The sequence below is a fragment of the Plenodomus lingam genome (genome assembly GCF_022343315.1).
Source record: "Plenodomus lingam strain CAN1 chromosome Unknown contig_65, whole genome shotgun sequence".
In the NCBI taxonomy this organism is placed as follows: Eukaryota; Fungi; Ascomycota; class Dothideomycetes; order Pleosporales; family Leptosphaeriaceae; genus Plenodomus; species Plenodomus lingam.
This window is the reverse complement of record NW_027093969.1, coordinates 1-21,824: the sequence shown is the minus strand read 5'-3', so window position 1 is coordinate 21,824 and position 21,824 is coordinate 1. Positions and strand designations below refer to the sequence as shown.

Here is a 21,824-nt window from a genome sequence, read left to right as displayed (position 1 = left end):
AATCCTAATACCTAATACGCTAAAGCGCACAAGCACTACCCCTAAAAGGAGGCAGAAAGTACGTGATAAGAAATTGCAGAAGCAATTCTAGCTACTAGCATAATAGCACACAAGGCACTAGTTATAACTAGCAACTAATTTAATTGCCCCTACTAAGTTTCTTAAGGAATAGTCCGCAATAAAGCCTAATAGGCGTTTCTGCGTGTTTAAACTCGCCACATACATGCCTTAAGTAGAGAAAACCTACGCTTTGCCACGCTTACTAGGAGCGGATGCTAGGTAGGGCTGTCCCCTAAGATCTATTAAATAGTTTAGCAGTGCTAGCTATCTATAGACCCTAAATTTTGCCTACTACTAAAACTTTAATAGTAGGACTTTAGGTGCTAACCACAAAACTAGGCGCAATAGCAGGGTTGCTTTAGCATATAGGCCTAGGCCTGCCTAGTTAAGTAGAAGAGTAATCTCTAAGCCCCTAATTACCTACTAATTAGAGCAAATCTAAACTAGGCAGAAATCTAGGAAACAAGGCTAGCTATTATAAAACTAAAACTTTTAAATTTAGTCTAACTACTGCTAAAACAGGCGCAGAGCGCTAATAATAGGGAGTTATAGGGAGTATAGACGCGGACACAAGCAAAAATTGCCCCCTTAGTGCCTAATAACGCTAGTTTAACTGCCTAATCTAAGAACTGCGCGCAGCAGATTTAACCTTAGTTAGTTAGTTAGGTATTTAGTATTTAAGAATCTATTTGCCCTCCTTATATATTATAGGAATAGGTTTTGGTTTAATTTTCGCGTTGCGGGGTTAGTGCAGTAGAAAATAGCTTAGAGGTACACTTTTTTATATGTAAAACCGTGTAGATATGCGCAGCCCTATACAAACTATAAACCTGTATTCGCTAGATAAGAGTAACTTGGAATTTTATTAGTAGTAGGTAAATATATAGATAAGGATATCTACTCTAATATCTATACTCTACTATAACTACTATATCTATATTAACTATAGATCTATTAGCTCTATCTATATCTACTTAATAGATAAGGCAAGAAATAGAGATAGTATAAAAGAAGAATATAAAGGTATTATTTAATACTAGTAGGTTATAAAAGAAAGTATAGTAGGACTAGCTAGTAGAGAAAAGGTTTTATAAAATATAAGGATATACTTAACAGTAAAGAATAATAGATAATAGTATAATATAATAAGTATTATAAAAAGGATATAATAGCTACTAGTATAGAATAGTCTAAAGTTATAGAAAGGACTAAAGTAATAGAATAAATAAAAGGTATAGAACGCGCTAAAGTTATAGAACACTAACCCTAAAAAATAAAAAGTTATAGAACGCCCTAAAGTTATAGAACGCCCTAAAGTTATAGAACGCCCTAAGCTTATAGAAGGCCCTAAAGTTATAGAACGCCCTAAAGTTATAGAACGCTACCCCTAAAAATAAAAAGTTGTAGAACTCCCTAAAGTTATAGAACACTACCTCTAAAAAAGAAAAAGTTATAGAACGCCCTAAAGTTATAGAACACTACACCTAAAAAATAAAAAGTTGTAGAACGCCCTAAAGTTATAGAACGCCCTAAAGTTATAGAACGCCCTAAAGTTATAGAACACTACCTCTAAAAAAGAAAAAGTTATAGAACACTCTAATATTATAGAACACTACCTCTAAAAAAGAAAAAGTTATAGAACACTCTAATATTATAGAATACTAACCCTAAAAAATAAAAAGTTATAGAACACTCTAATATTATAGAACACTACCTCTAAAAAAGAAAAAGTTATAGAACACTCTAATATTATAGAATACTAACCCTAAAAAATAAAAAGTTATAGAACGCCCTAAAGTTATAGAACGCCCTAAAGTTATAGAACGCCCTAAAGTTATAGAACGCCCTAAAGTTATAGAACACTACCCCTAAAAAATAAAAAGTTATAGAACGCCCTAAAGTTATAGAACGCCTAAAGTTATAGAACGCCCTAAAGTTATAGAACACTACCTCTAAAAAAGAAAAAGTTATAGAACACTCTAATATTATAGAATACTAACCCTAAAAAATAAAAAGTTATAGAACGCCCTAGAGTTATAGAACACTACCCCTAAAAAATAAAAAGTTATAGAACGCCCTAAAGTTATAGAACACTACCTCTAAAAAAAAAAAGTTATAGAACGCCCTAAAGTTATAGAACACTACCCCTAAAAAATAAAAAGTTATAGAACGCCCTAAAGTTATAGAACACTCCTCTAAAAAAGTTATAGAACGCCCTAAAGTTATAGAACACTACCCCTAAAAAATAAAAAGTTATAGAACGCCCTAAAGTTATAGAACATACCCTAAAAAAGAAAAAGTTATAGAACGCCCTAAAGTTATAGAACACTACCCCTAAAAAATAAAAAGTTGTAGAACGCCCTAAAGTTATAGAACGCCCTAAAGTTATAGAACGCCCTAAAGTTATAGAACACTACCCCTAAAAAATAAAAAGTTGTAGAACGCCCTAAAGTTATAGAACGCCCTAAAGTTATAGAACGCCCTAAAGTTATAGAACACTACCCCTAAAAAATAAAAAGTTGTAGAACGCCCTAAAGTTATAGAACGCCCTAAAGTTATAGAACGCCCTAAAGTTATAGAACACTACCCCTAAAAAATAAAAAGTTGTAGAACGCCCTAAAGTTATAGAACGCCCTAAAGTTATAGAACGCCCTAAAGTTATAGAACACTACCCCTAAAAAATAAAAAGTTGTAGAACGCCCTAAAGTTATAGAACGCCCTAAAGTTATAGAACGCCCTAAAGTTATAGAACACTACCTCTAAAAAAGAAAAAGTTATAGAACGCCCTAAAGTTATAGAACACTACACCTAAAAAATAAAAAGTTGTAGAACGCCCTAAAGTTATAGAACGCCCTAAAGTTATAGAATACTACCTCTAAAAAAGAAAAAGTTATACAACGCCCTAAAGTTATAGAATACTACACCTAAAAAATAAAAAGTTATAGAACGCCCTAAAGTTATAGAACGCCCTAAGCTTATAGAATAGCCTACAGGATTTTTTTAAATATTAATAGAATACCCTAAAGGTTTAAATAATCTATAGTTATAGAATAGCCTAGAGGAATTTTTAAGTATAGAAGGCTATAAAGTTATAGAACAGTACCCCTAAAAAATAAAAAGTTATAGAACGCTCTTAAGTTATAGATCACCGCCTAAAAATCTATATAGATTATCTTAAATCCTTTCTTAATCTTCCTATGCTATATATTAACTGCCTAAGGTACGTACACACACAACCTGTTCTTTTGTATATTTTGTAAGGATTGCTCCTAGCTCTAGCCCTCTCTATCTTGCAATTACTATATAACTTGTTTGCTATGGCCCTCTTCCTTCTATTAATAGTAGCTGTTTAGGCAGCAGTTTTACAAATAAGGAGGGCATAATATCCTAATTTCAACCAAGCTAGCAACGGGCTTACGCTTAGTAGCTTGTAATAATAAGGCTACTTAACTACTTACACGACCTAGCTAGACAACTAAGTTATCTACAAAGGATTTAATCCTGCGCACTATATAATTACAATATACTAGCTAACAACCCTAACTTTAATAGGGCTGCTAACGCTAATCTAGTAAGGTTCTAGGCCAAAGGCCTATTTATATCTAACTAGTGCAGGCAGAAATCACCCTGTTCTAGCATAGATTCTAACTTAGAGGCGTTTAGCTATAATCTAGCAGATAGTAGCTTTGTGGCAATGCCTAGTTAGATAGCCGCAAAAACCAATTATCTAAAACCGCAGTTCCTCTCGTACTAAGCGGTATTACTATTAGGGCAAGGTTATTAGTAGGGTAAAACTAACCTATCTTACAACAGTCTAAACCTAGCTTACGTTCCCTATTAGTAGGTGAATAATCTAACGCTTACTAAATTCTACTTTAGTATAATAGGAAGAGCTAATATTAAAGGATCAAAAAGCAACGTTGCTATAAACGCTTAGCTACCACAAGCTAGTTATCCCTATAGTAACTTTTCTAGCACCTCTAGCCTTAAATTTTAAGGGACTAAAGGATTAATAGGCTACACTTTTATGGTTTGTATTCACACTAAAAATCAAAATTAAGGGGACTTTTGCCCTTTTACTCTACTAGAGATTTCTATTCTCTATAAGTCCCCCTTAGGACACCTACATTATAGTTTAATAGATGTGCCGCCCTAGCTAAACTCCCTACCTAATAATATCTTTAACCTAGATTAGCCTACAAAGGACCTTAAACGCTAGAAGTTAGGTAGTAAGGCCTAGCTCCGCTTTATTAAATAAGTAAAAAAATAATAAGGGTAGTAGTATTTTACTAGCGCTAAAGCTCCTACCTATTCTACACCCCCTATATCTTTTTATAATGTTAAACTAGAGTTAAGCTTAATAGGGTCTTCTTTCCCCGCTAATTTAGCTAAGCCTATTCCCTTAGCTATAGTTTCGCTAGATAGTAGATAGGGATAGTAGGAATCTTATTAATCTATTTATGCGCGTCACTAATTAGATAATAAGGCATTTAGCTACCTTAAGAGAGTTATAGTTACTCCCGCTATTTACCTGCGCTTAGTTAAATCTCTTCGCTTTAATATTTAGAGCACTAGGCAGAAATTACATTATATTAATACTACTTTCTAGCTATTATAATGCTATGTTTTAATTAGATAGTTAGATTCCCCTTATCTATACTAGTTCTAAGTTAGTTGTTAAACGTACGCTAGATAGCTAAAACCTACCAAGGGTGTCTGCACCCTAGCGCTAAGAGGCGCCTACCTTACAGTTAGTGCCCTTCTACGCCAGAGGCTTCTCCCTAAGGCCTAACGTACCTAACCCTTAGAGCTAATCCTTTTCCTAAAGTTATAGATCTATTTTGCTAACTTCCCTTATCTATATTGTTCTATTAACTAGAGGCTTTTTACCTTAGAGACCTACTATAGTTATAAGTACGACCTAGCGTAAAAACTATTTCTTTAAGTAGATTTTTAAGGCTTGTTAGGAGCGCACTAAATACTGCAAAAGTGCAGCGCTCTTCTAGCCATTAAACCCTAGCTCTAGACAAACTAATTTTAGGGTAATAGACTGTTAAGAAGAAAAGAGAACTCTTCTTAGGGCTCCTGCTAAGGTCTCCGCTCTTAGTTGCGTTGCCGCGGAGAATCTACATCTAGGTGCTAGAATATTAACTAGCTTCCCTTTTAAGGGCGCAGCGTAAGCACTAATATTAAAATAGAATTACCCTATCTCTTAGGATTAACTAACCTATATCTAACTACTATTTACACAGAACCTTTCCCTACTTTAGTCCTTAAAGTTCTTATTTAAGTATTTGCTACTACTACCAAGATCTACACTAGAGGCCATTCTACCTAGGGTTACCCCTAAGGCTTTGTCACAAGCCTCTACGCCTGCCTACTTACTAGGGCTTAAATCTTGCCCTAGCGGCAGGGTATAGGTAACACGCTTAAGCGCCATCTATTTTTAGGGCTAGTTTATTTAGTAAGTAAGTTGTTACACACTCCTTAGTAGATTCTAACTTCTATAGCTACTGTCCTACTATCTAGATAAACTAACACCTTTTGTAGTATCTAATAAGCGTGCATTCTAGCACCTTAACCCCGCGTTTAGTTTATCCTACATTACTAGTTCTGCTTACTAAAAATAGCCTACTAGTAACAGTACATTTAAGTGTCCACGTTTAATTAAGTAACAAGGACTTCTTATATATTTAAAGTTTAAGAATAGGTAAAGGTTATTTTAACCCCTAGGCCTCTAATTATTCGCTTTACCTTATAAAACTAAATACGTTACTGCTATCCTAAGGGAAACTTTAGTAGGAACTAGCTACTAGATAGTTTAATTAGTCTTTCGCCCCTATACCTAAATTTAACAATTAATTTACACGTTAGAACCACTACAAGCCTCTACTAGAGTTTCCTCTAGCTTCACCCTATTTAAGCATAGTTTACCATCTTTTAGGTCTTAATAGCTATACTCTTACTTAAATCCTTCTAAAGATATTAGGATTAGTTAATAGTGCACCCTAAAAGGGTTCCCACCTCTATTTACTTTTATTACGCGTCTAGGCTTAACACCTAAACACTTGTATAGATGTTAGACTCCTTAGTCTATATTTTAAGATAGGCCGCTTACAGCCATTACGCTAGCATCCTAGTAGATACGCGGACCTTAGTCTAGGCTAGTTGCATATTATCTCCCCTATAAGGCCTCCCTAAAGGGAGGTACGTAACAGAGACCTTTATCTAACTGCCTAAACTAATACTAGCCTGCCTATAGAAGAGTGCACTAGATAAAAGCCTAGATAAGTAACTACAGGCAAGTCTAGCTGCAAGCGCTTCCCTTTTAATAATTTTACGTGCTATTTAACTCTCTTTCTAAAGTACTTTTTATCTTTTAATTACTCTACTTGTGCGCTATTAGTCTCTAGCTAGTATTTAGCTTTAGAAGAAATTTACCTCCTATTTAGAGCTACATTCCTAAATAACTTAACTTGTTAAAGGGGCTTTATATAGCAAAGGCTAGTAACTATATATAGGATTCTTACCCTCTATAACATCCTATTCTAAGGAACTTAGACTACTACTAACGCTAAAGCGCCCTCTGCAAATTACAACTCAGACCCTAAAAGAGCCAGATTTTAAATTTAAGCTATTACCGCTTTACTCGCCGTTACTAGGGCAATCCCTGTTAGTTTCTTTTCCTCCGCTTATTAATATACTTAAGTTTAGCAGGTATCCCTACCTAATTTAAGGTTAAGAGCTTAAAAAGTATCTTAATAGATACTAACAACTATAACAAGAGGCGCAAAATGTGCTGCGCTCTAGGCTAATGTGCTAGCTACTAATTGTTTTAAGGCAAGTCCTAAGTAGAACAAACACCTAACACTAAGCAGAGCTTAAGGGTACAAATAACGCTTAAACAGGCATACCCTATAGAATACTAAGGGGCGCAATGTGCGTTTAAAGATTTAATAATTTACTAAATTCTATAATTTACACTACTTATCGCATTTCGCTGCATTCTTTATTAATACTAGAACCAAGAGATCTATTATTAAAAGTTGTAATTTATTATAGTGTTACTAACGCTAACTGCAATTGCAAGTAGTTTTAGGGGATCTAATTAGTAGGCAAGCCTACTAAGGAAATAAATAGTACGCAAAAAACATAGGCAGAATTAAAGTAGACTACTACTACTAATTAAGGCGGTAGTGCTTTAAAAATAGGTAATAATCCTTCTACAGGTTTACCTATAGAAACCTTGTTACGACTTTTACTTCCTCTAAATAACTAAGTTTAACGAACTTTCTAGCTTAGGGTAGTTGTTGCTAACCTCCCTAAGCTAGTCTAAAGGCCTTACTAAGCTATTTAATTAGTAGTAGTAATAGGCAGTGTGTACAAAGGGCAGGGACGTAATTAACGCATACTAATAACACGCGCTTACTAGGCATTCCTTATTAAAGAGCAATAATTGCAATACTCTATCCCTAGCATAATAGAGTTTAATAAGATTACCTAGACCTTTTAGTTAAGGTAAAGAACTTGTTAGCTCTGTTAGTGTAGCGCGCGTGTAGCCTAGAACATCTAAGGGCATTATAGACCTGTTATTACCTTAAACTTCTATTAGCTTAAGCTAATAGTCCCTCTAAGAAGCTAGCAACTAGCTAAAGCTAGCCTAGCTATTTAGCAGGTTAAGGTCTTGTTTGTTATCGTAATTAAGCAGACAAATCACTCTACTAACTAAGAACAGCTATGCACCACTACCTAAAAAATTAAGAAAGAGCTCTTAATCTATTAATCCTTATTTTATCTAGACCTAGTAAGTTTCCCTGTGTTAAGTCAAATTAAGCCGCAGGCTCTACGCCTAGTAGTGCCCTTCTATTAATTTCTTTAAGTTTTAGCCTTGCAACTATACTCCCCCTAGAACCTAAAAACTTTAATTTCTTATAAGGTGCTAAGCAAGTTAGAAAAAGAACATCGCCTAATCCCTAGTTAGCATAGTTTACAGTTAAGACTACGACAGTATCTAATTATCTTTAATCCCCTAACTTTTGTTTACTAATTAATAAAAACATCCTTAGCAAATGCTTTCGCAGTAGTTAGTCTTTAATAAATCTAAGAATTTCACCTCTAATAATTAAATACTAATACCCCTAACTATCCCTATTAATTATTACAGCAGTCCTAGAAACTAACAAAATAGGACCACACATCCTATTCTATTATTCTATGCTAACGTATTTAAGCAAAGGCCTACTTTAAACACTCTAATTTTTTTAAAGTAAAAGTCCTAGTCCCTAACACGCCTAGTAAAGGGCATAAGGTTCTCTAGAAGGAAGGCCTAGCTAGACAAGTACACGTAGTAAGGCAGACCTGCTAGCTAGACCTAAGTTTTAACTATAAGCTTTTTAACTACAATAACTTTAATATACGCTATTAGAGCTAGAATTACCGCAGCTACTAGCACTAGACTTGCCCTCTAATTATTCCTCGTTAAGAGGTTTAAATTATACTTATTCTAATTACAAGACCTAAAAGAGCCCTATATTAGTATTTATTATTACTACCTCCCTATGTTAGGATTAGGTAATTTGCGCGCCTGCTGCCTTCCTTAGATATAGTAGCTATTTCTTAGGCTCCCTCTCTAGAATTAAACCCTAATTCCCTGTTACCTATTAAAACTATAGTAAGCTAATACCTTACTATTAAAAGTTAATAGGGCAGAAATTTAAATAAACTGTCGCTAGCGTAAGGCCATACAATCTATAAAGTTATTATAAATTACTAAGAAGCCCTAAAGGGCGTTGGTTTTTTATCTAATAAATACACCCCTTCTAAAGTTAGGGTTTTTAGCATGTATTAGCTCTAGAATTACTATAGTTATCTAAGTAGTAAGGTACTATTAAATAAACAATAACTAATTTAATAAGCTATTTGCAGTTTCACGGTATAATTACTTATACTTAGATATACATGGCTTAATCTTTAAGACAAGTATATAACTACTAGCAGAATTAACTAGGTAACAATCCTAATGCCTAATACGCTAAAGCGTATAAGCACTACCCCTAAAAGGAGGCAGAAAGTATGTGATAAGAAATCGCAGAAGCAATTCTAGCTACTAGCATAATAGCACACAAGGCACTAGTTACAACTAGTAACTAATTTAATTGCCCCTACTAAGTTTCTTAAGGAATAGTCTATAACAAAGCCTAATAGGCGTTTCTGCGTGTTTAAACTCGCCACATACATGCCTTAAGTAGAGAAAACCTACACTTTACCACGCTTACTAGGAGCGGATGCTAGGCAGGGCTGTCCCCTAAGATCTGTTAAATAGTTTAGCAGTGCCAGCTATCTATAGACCCTAAATTTTGCCTACTGCTAAAACTTTAACAGTAGGACTTTAGGTGCTAACTACAAAACTAGGCGCAATAGCAGGGTTGCTTTAGTATATAGGCCTAGGCCTGCCTAGTTAAGTAGAAGAGCAATCTCCAAGCCCCTAATTACCTACTAATTAGAGCAAATCCAAACCAGGCAGAAATCTAGGAAACAAGGCTAGCTATTATAAAACTAAAACTTTTAAATTTAGTCTAACTACCGCTAAAACAGGCGCAGAGCGCTAACAACAGGGAGTTATAGGGAGTATAGACGCGGACACAAGCAAAAATTGCCCCCTTAGTGCCTAACAACGCTAGTTTAACCGCCTAATCCAAGAACTACGCGCAGCAGATTTAACCTTAGTTAGTTAGTTAGGTATTTAGTATTTAAGAATCTATTTGCCCTCCTTATATATTATAGGAACAGGTTTTGGTTTAATTTTCGCGTCGCGGGGTTAGTGTGGTGGAAAATAGCTTAGAGGTACACTTTTTTATATGTAAAACTGTGTAGATATACGCAGTCCTATACAAACCATAAACCTATATTCGCTAGATAAGAGTAACTTAGAATTTTATTAGTAGTAGGTAAATATATAGATAAGGATATCTACTCTAATATCTATACTCTACTATAACTACTATATCTATATTAACTATAGATCTATTAGCTCTATCTATATCTACTTAATAGATAAGGCAAGAAATAGAGATAGTATAAAAGAAGAATATAAAGGTATTATTTAATACTAGTAGGTTATAAAAGAAAGTATAGTAGGACTAGCTAGTAGAGAAAAGGTTTTATAAAATATAAGGATATACTTAACAGTAAAGAATAATAGATAATAGTATGATATAATAAGTATTATAAAAAGGATATAATAGCTACTAGTATAGAATAGTCTAAAGTTATAGAAAGGACTAAAGTAATAGAATAAATAAAAGGTATAGAACGCGCTAAAGTTATAGAACACTAACCCTAAAAAATAAAAAGTTATAGAACGCCCTAAAGTTATAGAACGCCCTAAAGTTATAGAACACCCTAAGATAGAAGCCCTAAAGTTATAGAACGCCCTAAAGTTATAGAACACTACCCCTAAAAATAAAAAGTTGTAGAACGCCCTAAAGTTATAGAACTCCCTAAAGTTATAGAACACTACCTCTAAAAAAGAAAAAGTTATAGAACGCCCTAAAGTTATAGAACACTACACCTAAAAAATAAAAAGTTGTAGAACGCCCTAAAGTTATAGAACGCCCTAAAGTTATAGAACGCCCTAAAGTTATAGAACACTACCTCTAAAAAAGAAAAAGTTATAGAACACTCTAATATTATAGAACACTACCTCTAAAAAAGAAAAAGTTATAGAACACTCTAATATTATAGAATACTAACCCTAAAAAATAAAAAGTTATAGAACACTCTAATATTATAGAACACCCTAAAGTTATAGAACACTCTAATATTATAGAATACAACCTCTAAAAAATAAAAAGTTATAGAACACTCTAATATTATAGAACACTACCTCTAAAAAAGAAAAAGTTATAGAACACTCTAATATTATAGAATACTAACCCTAAAAAATAAAAAGTTATAGAACGCCCTAAAGTTATAGAACGCCCTAAAGTTATAGAACGCCCTAAAGTTATAGAACACTACCCCTAAAAATAAAAAGTTGTAGAACGCCCTAAAGTTATAGAACGCCCTAAAGTTATAGAACGCCCTAAAGTTATAGAACACTACCCCTAAAAAATAAAAAGTTGTAGAACGCCCTAAAGTTATAGAACGCCCTAAAGTTATAGAACGCCCTAAAGTTATAGAATACTACCCCTAAAAAATAAAAAGTTGTAGAACGCCCTAAAGTTATAGAACGCCCTAAAGTTATAGAACACTACCCCTAAAAAATAAAAAGTTGTAGAACGCCCTAAAGTTATAGAACGCCCTAAAGTTATAGACGCCCTAAAGTTATAGAACGCCCTAAAGTTATAGAACGCCCTAAAGTTATAGAACACTACCCCTAAAAAATAAAAAGTTGTAGAACGCCCTAAAGTTATAGAACGCCCTAAAGTTATAGAACGCCCTAAAGTTATAGAACGCCCTAAAGTTATAGAACGCCCTAAAGTTATAGAACACTACCCCTAAAAAATAAAAAGTTGTAGAACGCCCTAAAGTTATAGAACGCCCTAAAGTTATAGAACACTACCTCTAAAAAAGAAAAAGTTATAGAACGCCCTAAAGTTATAGAACACTACACCTAAAAAATAAAAAGTTGTAGAACGCCCTAAAGTTATAGAACGCCCTAAAGTTATAGAACGCCCTAAAGTTATAGAACACTACCTCTAAAAAAGAAAAAGTTATAGAACACTCTAATATTATAGAACACTACCTCTAAAAAAGAAAAAGTTATAGAACACTCTAATATTATAGAATACTAACCCTAAAAAATAAAAAGTTATAGAACACTCTAATATTATAGAACACTACCTCTAAAAAAGAAAAAGTTATAGAACACTCTAATATTATAGAATACTAACCCTAAAAATAAAAAGTTATAGAACGCCCTAAAGTTATAGAACGCCCTAAAGTTATAGAACACTACCCCTAAAAAATAAAAAGTTATAGAACGCCCTAAAGTTATAGAACGCCCTAAAGTTATAGAACGCCCTAAAGTTATAGAACACTACCTCTAAAAAAGAAAAAGTTATAGAACGCCCTAAAGTTATAGAACACTACCCCTAAAAATAAAAAGTTGTAGAACGCCCTAAAGTTATAGAACGCCCTAAAGTTATAGAACACTACCCCTAAAAAATAAAAAGTTGTAGAACGCCCTAAAGTTATAGAACGCCCTAAAGTTATAGAACGCCCTAAAGTTATAGAACACTACCCCTAAAAAATAAAAAGTTGTAGAACGCCCTAAAGTTATAGAACGCCCTAAAGTTATAGAACGCCCTAAAGTTATAGAACACTACCCCTAAAAAATAAAAAGTTGTAGAACGCCCTAAAGTTATAGAACGCCCTAAAGTTATAGAACGCCCTAAAGTTATAGAACACTACCCCTAAAAAATAAAAAGTTGTAGAACGCCCTAAAGTTATAGAACGCCCTAAAGTTATAGAACGCCCTAAAGTTATAGAACACTACCCCTAAAAAATAAAAAGTTGTAGAACGCCCTAAAGTTATAGAACGCCCTAAAGTTATAGAACGCCCTAAAGTTATAGAACACTACCCCTAAAAAATAAAAAGTTGTAGAACGCCCTAAAGTTATAGAACGCCCTAAAGTTATAGAACGCCCTAAAGTTATAGAACACTACCCCTAAAAAATAAAAAGTTGTAGAACGCCCTAAAGTTATAGAACGCCCTAAAGTTATAGAACGCCCTAAAGTTATAGAACACTACCCCTAAAAAATAAAAAGTTGTAGAACGCCCTAAGTTATAGAACGCCCTAAAGTTATAGAACGCCCTAAAGTTATAGAACGCCCTAAAGTTATAGAACACTACCCCTAAAAAATAAAAAGTTGTAGAACGCCCTAAAGTTATAGAACGCCCTAAAGTTATAGAACGCCCTAAAGTTATAGAACACTACCCCTAAAAAATAAAAAGTTGTAGAACGCCCTAAAGTTATAGAACACTACCTCTAAAAAGAAAAAGTTATAGAACGCCCTAAAGTTATAGAATACTACCCCTAAAAAATAAAAAGTTGTAGAACGCCCTAAAGTTATAGAACGCCCTAAAGTTATAGAACGCCCTAAAGTTATAGAACACTACCCCTAAAAAATAAAAAGTTGTAGAACGCCCTAAAGTTATAGAACGCCCTAAAGTTATAGAACACTACCCCTAAAAAATAAAAAGTTGTAGAACGCCCTAAAGTTATAGAACGCCCTAAAGTTATAGAACGCCCTAAAGTTATAGAACACTACCCCTAAAAAATAAAAAGTTGTAGAACGCCCTAAAGTTATAGAACTCCCTAAAGTTATAGAACACTACCTCTAAAAAAGAAAAAGTTATAGAACGCCCTAAAGTTATAGAACACTACACCTAAAAAATAAAAAGTTGTAGAACGCCCTAAAGTTATAGAACGCCCTAAAGTTATAGAACGCCCTAAAGTTATAGAACACTACCTCTAAAAAAGAAAAAGTTATAGAACACTCTAATATTATAGAACACTACCTCTAAAAAAGAAAAAGTTATAGAACACTCTAATATTATAGAATACTAACCCTAAAAAATAAAAAGTTATAGAACACTCTAATATTATAGAACACTCACCTCTAAAAAAGAAAAAGTTATAGAACACTCTAATATTATAGAATACTAACCCTAAAAATTAAAAAGTTATAGAACGCCCTAAAGTTATAGAACGCCCTAAAGTTATAGAACGCCCTAAAGTTATAGAACGCCCTAAAGTTATAGAACACTACCCCTAAAGTTATAGAACGCTACCCCTAAAAATAAAAAGTTGTAGAACGCCCTAAAGTTATAGAACGCCCTAAAGTTATAGAACGCCCTAAAGTTATAGAACACTACCCCTAAAAAATAAAAAGTTGTAGAACGCCCTAAAGTTATAGAACGCCCTAAAGTTATAGAACGCCCTAAAGTTATAGAACACTACCCCTAAAAAATAAAAAGTTGTAGAACGCCCTAAAGTTATAGAACGCCCTAAAGTTATAGAACGCCCTAAAGTTATAGAACGCCCTAAAGTTATAGAACACTACCCCTAAAAAATAAAAAGTTGTAGAACGCCCTAAAGTTATAGAACTCCCTAAAGTTATAGAACGCCCTAAAGTTATAGAACACTACACCTAAAAAATAAAAAGTTGTAGAACGCCCTAAAGTTATAGAACGCCCTAAAGTTATAGAACGCCCTAAAGTTATAGAACACTACCTCTAAAAAAGAAAAAGTTATACAACGCCCTAAAGTTATAGAACACTACACCTAAAAAATAAAAAGTTATAGAACGCCCTAAAGTTATAGAACGCCCTAAGCTTATAGAATAGCCTACAGGATTTTTTTAAATATTAATAGAATACCCTAAAGGTTTAAATAATCTATAGTTATAGAATAGCCTAGAGGAATTTTTAAGTATAGAAGGCTATAAAGTTATAGAACAGTACCCCTAAAAAATAAAAAGTTATAGAACGCTCTTAAGTTATAGATCACCGCCTAAAAATCTGTATAGATTATCTTAAATCCTTTCTTAATCTTCCTATACTATATATTAACTGCCTAAGGTACGTACACACACAACCTGTTCTTTTGTATATTTTGCGAGGATTGCTCCTAGCTCTAGCCCTCTCTATCTTGCAATTACTATATAACTTGTTCGCTATAGCCCTCTTCCTTCTATTAACAGCAGCTATTTAGGCAGCAGTTTTGCAAATAAGGAGGGCATAATATCCTAATTTTAACCAAGCTAGCAACAGGCTTACGCTTAGTAGCTTGTAACAACAAGGCTACTTAACTACTTACACGACCTAGCTAGATAACTAAGTTATCTATAAAGGATTTAATCCTGCGTACTGTACAATTGCAATATACTAGCTAACAACCCTAACTTTAATAGGGCTGCTAACGCCAATCTAGTAAGGTTCTAGGCCAAAGGCCTATTTGTATCTAACTAGTGTAGGCGGAAATCACCCTGTTCTAGCATAGATTCTAACTTAGAGGCGTTTAGCTATAATCTAGTAGATAGTAGCTTTGCAGCAATACCTAGTTAGACAGCCGCAAAAACTAATTATCTAAAACCGCGGTTCCTCTCGTACTAAGCAGTATTACTATTAGGGCAAGGTTATTAGTAGGGTAAAACTAACCTATCTTATAACAGTCTAAACCTAGCTTACGTTCCCTATTAGTAGGTAAACAATCTAACGCTTACTAAATTCTGCTTTAGTATAATAGGAAGAGCTAATATTAAAGGATTAAAAAGCAACATTGCTATAAACGCTTAGCTACCACAAGCCAGTTATCCCTGTAGTAACTTTTCTAGTACCTCTAGCCTTAAATTTTAAGGGACTAAAGGATTAATAGGCTACACTTTTATAGTTTGTATTTACACTAAAAATTAAAATTAAGGGGACTTTTGCCCTTTTACTCTACTAGAGATTTCTATTCTCTATAAGTCCCCCTTAAGACACCTGCGTTATAGTTTAATAGATGTGCTGCCCTAGCTAAACTCCCTACTTAATAATATCTTTAACCTAGATTAGCCTATAAAGGACCTTAAACGCTAGAAGTTAGGCAGTAAGGCCTAGCTCTACTTTATTAAATAAGTAAAAAAACAATAAGGGTAGTAGTATTTTACTAGCGCTAAAGCTCCTACCTATTCTACACCCCCTATATCTTTTTACAATATTAAACTAGAGTTAAGCTTAACAGGGTCTTCTTTCCCCGCTAATTTAGCTAAGCCTGTTCCCTTAGCTGTGGTTTCGCTAGATAGTAGATAGGGACAGTAGGAATCTTGTTAATCTATTTATGCGCGTTACTAATTAGATAACAAGGCATTTAGCTACCTTAAGAGAGTTATAGTTACTCCCGCTGTTTACCTGCGCTTAGTTAAATCTCTTCGCTTTAATATTTAGAGCACTAAGCAGAAATCATATTATATTAATACTACTTTCTAGCTATTATAATACTATATTTTAATTAGACAGTTAGATTCCCCTTATCTATACTAGTTCTAAGTTAGTTGTTAAATGTACGCTAGACAGCTAAAACCTGCTAAGGGTGTCTACACCCTAGCGCTAAGAGGCGCCTACCTTATAGTTAGTGCCCTTCTACGCTAGAGGCTTCTCCCTAAGGCCCAACGTACCTAACCCTTAGAGCTAATCCTTTTCCTAAAGTTATAGATCTATTTTGCTAACTTCCCTTATCTATATTATTCTATTAACTAGAGGCTTTTTACCTTAGAGACCTACTATAGTTATAAGTACAACCTAGCGTAAAAACTATTTCTTTAAGTGGATTTTTAAGGCTTATTAGGAGCGCACTAAACACTACAAAAGTGTAGCGCTCTTCTAGCTATTAAACCCTAGCTCTAGATAAACTAATTTTAGGGTAACAGACTATTAAGAAGAAAAGAGAACTCTTCTTAGGGCTCCTACTAAGGTCTCCGCTCTTAGTTGCGTTACCGCGGAGAATCTACATCTAGGTGCTAGAATATTAACTAGCTTCCCTTTTAAGGGCGTAGCGCAAGCACTAATATTAAAACAGAATTACCCTATCTCTTAGGATTAACTAACCTATGTCTAACTACTATTTATACAGAACCTTTCCCTACTTTAGTCCTTAAAGTTCTTATTTAAGTATTTGCTACTACTACTAAGATCTACACTAGAGGCTATTCTACCTAGGGTTACCCCTAAGGCTTCGTCACAAGCCTCTACGCCTGCCTACTTACTAGGGCTTAAATCTTGCCCTAGTGGCAGGGTATAGGTAACACGCTTAAGCGCCATCTATTTTTAGGGCTAGTTTATTTAGCAGGTAAGTTGTTACACACTCCTTAGTAGATTCTAACTTCTATAGCTACTATCCTACTGTCTAGATAAACTAACACCTTTTGTAGTATCTAATAAGCGTGTATTCTAGCACCTTAACCCTACATTTAGTTTATCCTATATTACTAGTTCTGCTTACTAAAAATAGCCTACTAGTAATAGTATATTTAAGTGTCCACGTTTAATTAAGTAACAAGGACTTCTTATATATTTAAAGTTTAAGAATAGGTAAAGGTTATTTTAACCCCTAGGCCTCTAATTATTCGCTTTACCTTATAAAACTAAATACGTTACTGCTATCCTAAGGGAAACTTTAGTAGGAACTAGCTACTAGATAGTTTAATTAGTCTTTCGCCCCTATGCCTAAATTTAATAATTAATTTGCACGTTAGAACTGCTACAAGCCTCTACTAGAGTTTCCTCTAGCTTTACCCTATTTAAGCATAGTTTACTATCTTTTAGGTCCTAATAGCTATGCTCTTACTTAAATCCTTCTAAAGACATTAGGATTGGTTAATAGTGCACCCTAAAAGGGTTCCCACCTCTATTTACTTTTATTACGTGTCTAGGCTTAACACCTAAATACTTACATAGATATTAGACTCCTTAGTCTATATTTCAAGACAGGCCGCTTATAGCTATTACGCTAGCATCCTAGTAGATGCGTAGACCTTAGTCTAGGCTAGTTACATGTTGTCTCCCCTATAAGGCCTCCCTAAAGGGAGGTACGTAACAGAGACCTTTATCTAACTGCCTAAACTAATACTAGCCTACCTATAGAAGAGTGCACTAGATAAAAGCCTAGATAAGTAACTATAGGCAAGTCTAGCTATAAGCGCTTCCCTTTTAACAATTTCACGTGCTATTTAACTCTCTTTCTAAAGTGCTTTTTATCTTTTAATTACTCTACTTATACGCTATTAGTCTCTAGCTAGTATTTAGCTTTAGAAGAAATTTACCTCCTATTTAGAGCTGCATTCCTAAATAACTTAACTTGTTAAAGGGGCTTTATATAGCGAAGGCCAGCAACTACGTATAGGATTCTTACCCTCTATAACGTCCTATTCTAAGGAACTTAGACTACTGCTAACGCTAAAGCGCCCTCTGCAAATTACAACTTAGACCCTAAAAGAGCTAGATTTTAAATTTAAGCTATTGCTGCTTCACTCGCCGTTACTAGGGCAATCCCTATTAGTTTCTTTTCCTCCGCTTATTAATATGCTTAAGTTTAGCAGGTATCCCTACCTAATCTAAGGTTAAGAGCTTAAAAAGTGTCTTAATAGATGCTAACAACCATAACAAGAGGCGTAAAATATGCTACGCTCTAGGCTAATATGCTAGCTGCCAATTATTTTAAGGCAAGTCCTAAGTAGAATAAACACCTAACACTAAGCAGAGCTTAAGGGTACAAATAACGCTTAAACAGGCATGCCCTATAGAATACTAAGGGGCGCAATGTGCGTTTAAAGATTTAATAATTTACTAAATTCTATAATTTACACTACTTATCGCATTTCGCTGCGTTCTTTATTAATACTAGAACTAAGAGATCTGTTGTTAAAAGTTATAATTTATTATAGTGTTACTAACGCTAACTATAATTATAAGTAGTTTTAGGGGATCTAATTAGTAGGTAAGCCTACTAAGGAAATAAATAGTATGCAAAAAACATAGGCAGAATCAAAGTAGACTGCCGCTACTAATTAAGGCAGCAGTGCTTTAAAAATAGGTAATAATCCTTCCGCAGGTTTACCTATAGAAACCTTGTTACAACTTTTACTTCCTCTAAATAACTAAGTTTAACGAACTTTCTAGCTTAGGGTAGTTATTACTAACCTCCCTAAGCTAGTCTAAAGGCCTTACTAAGCCATTTAATTAGTAGTAGCGATAGGCGGTGTGTACAAAGGGCAGGGACGTAATTAACGCATGCTAATAACACGCGCTTACTAGGCATTCCTTGTTAAAGAGCAATAATTGCAATACTCTATCCCTAGCACAATAGAGTTTAACAAGATTACCTAGACCTTTTAGTTAAGGTAAAAAACTTGTTAGCTCTATTAGTGTAGCGCGCGTGCGGCCTAGAATATCTAAGGGCATTACAGACCTGTTATTGCCTTAAACTTCCATTAGCTTAAGCTAATAGTCCCTCTAAGAAGCTAGTAACTAGCTAAAGCTAGCCTAGCTATTTAGTAGGTTAAGGTCTTATTTGTTATCGCAATTAAGCAGACAAATTACTCTACTAACTAAGAATAGCTATATACTACTACCTAAAAAATCAAGAAAGAGCTCTTAATCTATTAATCCTTATTTTATCTAGACCTAGTAAGTTTCCCCATGTTAAGTTAAATTAAGCCGCAGGCTCCACGCCTAGTAGTGCCCTTCCATTAATTTCTTTAAGTTTTAGCCTTGCGACCATACTCCCCCTAGAACCTAAAAACTTTAATTTCTTGTAAGGTGCTAAGCGAGTTAGAAAAAGAACATCACCTAATCCCTAGTTAGCATAGTTTATAGTTAAGACTACGACAGTATCTAATTATCTTTAATCCCCTAACTTTTGTTTACTAATTAATAAAAACATCCTTAGTAAATGCTTTTGCAGTAGTTAGTCTTTAATAAATCTAAGAATTTTACCTCTAATAATTAAATACTAATACCCCTAACTATCCCTATTAATTATTACAGTAGTCCTAGAAACTAACAAAATAGGACCGCACGTCCTATTCTATTATTCCATACTAACGTATTTAAGCAAAGGCCTACTTTAAACACTCTAATTTTTTTAAAGTAAAAGTCCTAGTCCCTAACACGCCTAGTAAAGGGCATAAGGTTCTCTAGAAGGAAGGCCTAGCTAGACAAGTACACGCGGTAAGGTGGACCTGCTAGCTAGACCTAAGTTTTAACTACAAGCTTTTTAACTGCAACAACTTTAATATACGCTATTAGAGCTAGAATTACTGCAGCTGCTAGCACTAGACTTGCCCTCTAATTGTTCCTTATTAAGAGGTTTAAATTATACTTATTCTAATTACAAGACCTAAAAGAGCCCTATATTAGTATTTATTGTCACTACCTCCCTATGTTAGGATTAGGTAATTTGCGCGCCTGCTGCCTTCCTTAGATGTAGTAGCCATTTCTTAGGCTCCCTCTCTAGAATTAAACCCTAATTCCCTATTACCCGTTAAAACTATAGTAAGCTAATACCTTACTATTAAAAGTTAATAGGGCAGAAATTTAAATAAACTATTACTAGCGCAAGGCTATGCAATCTATAAAGTTATTATAAATCACTAAGAAGCCCTAAAGGGCGTTAGTTTTTTATCTAATAAATACACCCCTTCTAAAGTTAGGGTTTTTAGCATGTATTAGCTCTAGAATTACTACAGTTATCTAAGTAGTAAGGTACTATTAAATAAACAATAACTAATTTAATAAGCTATTCGCAGTTTTACAGTATAATTGCTTATACTTAGATATACATAGCTTAATCTTTAAGACAAGCATATAACTACTAGCAGAATTAACTAGGTAACAATCCTAATACCTAATACGCTAAAGCGCACAAGCACTACCCCTAAAAGGAGGCGGAAAGTACGTAATAAGAAATTACAGAAGCAATTCTAGCTACTAGCATAACAGCACACAAGGTACTAGTTATAACTAGCAACTAATTTAATTACCCCTACTAAGTTTCTTAAGGAATAGTCTATAACAAAGCCTAATAGGCGTTTCCGCGTGTTTAAACTTGCCACATACATGCCTTAAGTAGAGAAAACCTACACTTTGCTACACTCACTAGGAGCGGATGCTAGGTAGGGCTATCCCCTAAGATCTGTTAAATAGTTTAGTAGTGCTAGCTATCTATAGACCCTAAATTTTGCCTACTACTAAAACTTTAATAGTAGGACTTTAGGTGCCAACCACAAAACTAGGCGTAATAGCAGGGTTACTTTAGTATATAGGCCTAGGCCTGCCTAGTTAAGTAAAAGAGTAATCTCTAAGCCCCTAATTACCTACTAATTAGAGCAAATCTAAACTAGGCAGAAATCTAGGAAACAAGGCTAGCTATTATAAAACTAAAACTTTTAAATTTAGTCTAACTACTGCTAAAATAGGCGTAGAGCGCTAACAACAGGGAGTTATAGGGAGTATAGACGCAGACATAAGCAAAAATTGCCCCCTTAGTGCCTAACAACGCTAGTTTAACCGCCTAATCCAAGAACTACGCGCAGCAGATTTAACCTTAGTTAGTTAGTTAGGTATTTAGTATTTAAGAATCTATTTGCCCTCCTTATATATTATAGGAACGGGTTTTGGTTTAATTTTCGCGTTGCGGGGTTAGTGTAGCAGAAAATAGCTTAGAGGTACACTTTTTTATATATAAAACCATGTAGACATGCGCAGCCCTATATAAACTATAAACCCGTATTTGCTAGATAAGAGTAACTTAGAATTTTATTAGTAGTAGGTAAATATATAGATAAGGATATCTACTCTAATATCTATACTCTACTATAACTACTGTATCTATATTAACTATAGATCTATTAGCTCTATCTATATCTACTTAATAGATAAGACAAGAAATAGAGATAGTATAAAAGAAGAATATAAAGGTATTATTTAATACTAGTAGGTTATAAAAGAAAGTATAGTAGGACTAGCTAGTAGAGAAAAGGTTTTATAAAATATAAGGATATACTTAACAGTAAAGAATAATAGATAATAGTATAATATAATAAGTATTATAAAAAGGATATAATAGCTACTAGTATAGAATAGTCTAAAGTTATAGAAAGGACTAAAGTAATAGAATAAATAAAAGGTATAGAACGCGCTAAAGTTATAGAACACTAACCCTAAAAAATAAAAAGTTATAGAACGCCCTAAAGTTATAGAACGCCCTAAAGTTATAGAA

At 34.1% G+C, this 21,824-nt stretch overlaps 4 non-coding genes across 4 annotated transcripts; all 4 read right to left on the bottom strand.

Moving 5' to 3' along the window:
- Positions 1-28: 28 nt before the first annotated feature.
- On the bottom strand, positions 29-7,107 carry IAQ61_009831. Its single transcript, XR_010715593.1, has one exon. It is a non-coding gene; the product is annotated as a 28S ribosomal RNA (ribosomal RNA).
- A 165-nt stretch (positions 7,108-7,272) lies between these two features.
- Positions 7,273-9,069, bottom strand: IAQ61_009830. The gene has a single exon (XR_010715592.1). It is a non-coding gene; the product is annotated as an 18S ribosomal RNA (ribosomal RNA).
- A 2,370-nt stretch (positions 9,070-11,439) lies between these two features.
- IAQ61_009829 lies at positions 11,440-18,474 on the bottom strand. The gene has a single exon (XR_010715591.1). It is a non-coding gene; the product is annotated as a 28S ribosomal RNA (ribosomal RNA).
- A 165-nt stretch (positions 18,475-18,639) lies between these two features.
- Positions 18,640-20,436, bottom strand: IAQ61_009828. The gene has a single exon (XR_010715590.1). It is a non-coding gene; the product is annotated as an 18S ribosomal RNA (ribosomal RNA).
- Between the last annotated feature and the right edge of the window lie 1,388 nt (positions 20,437-21,824).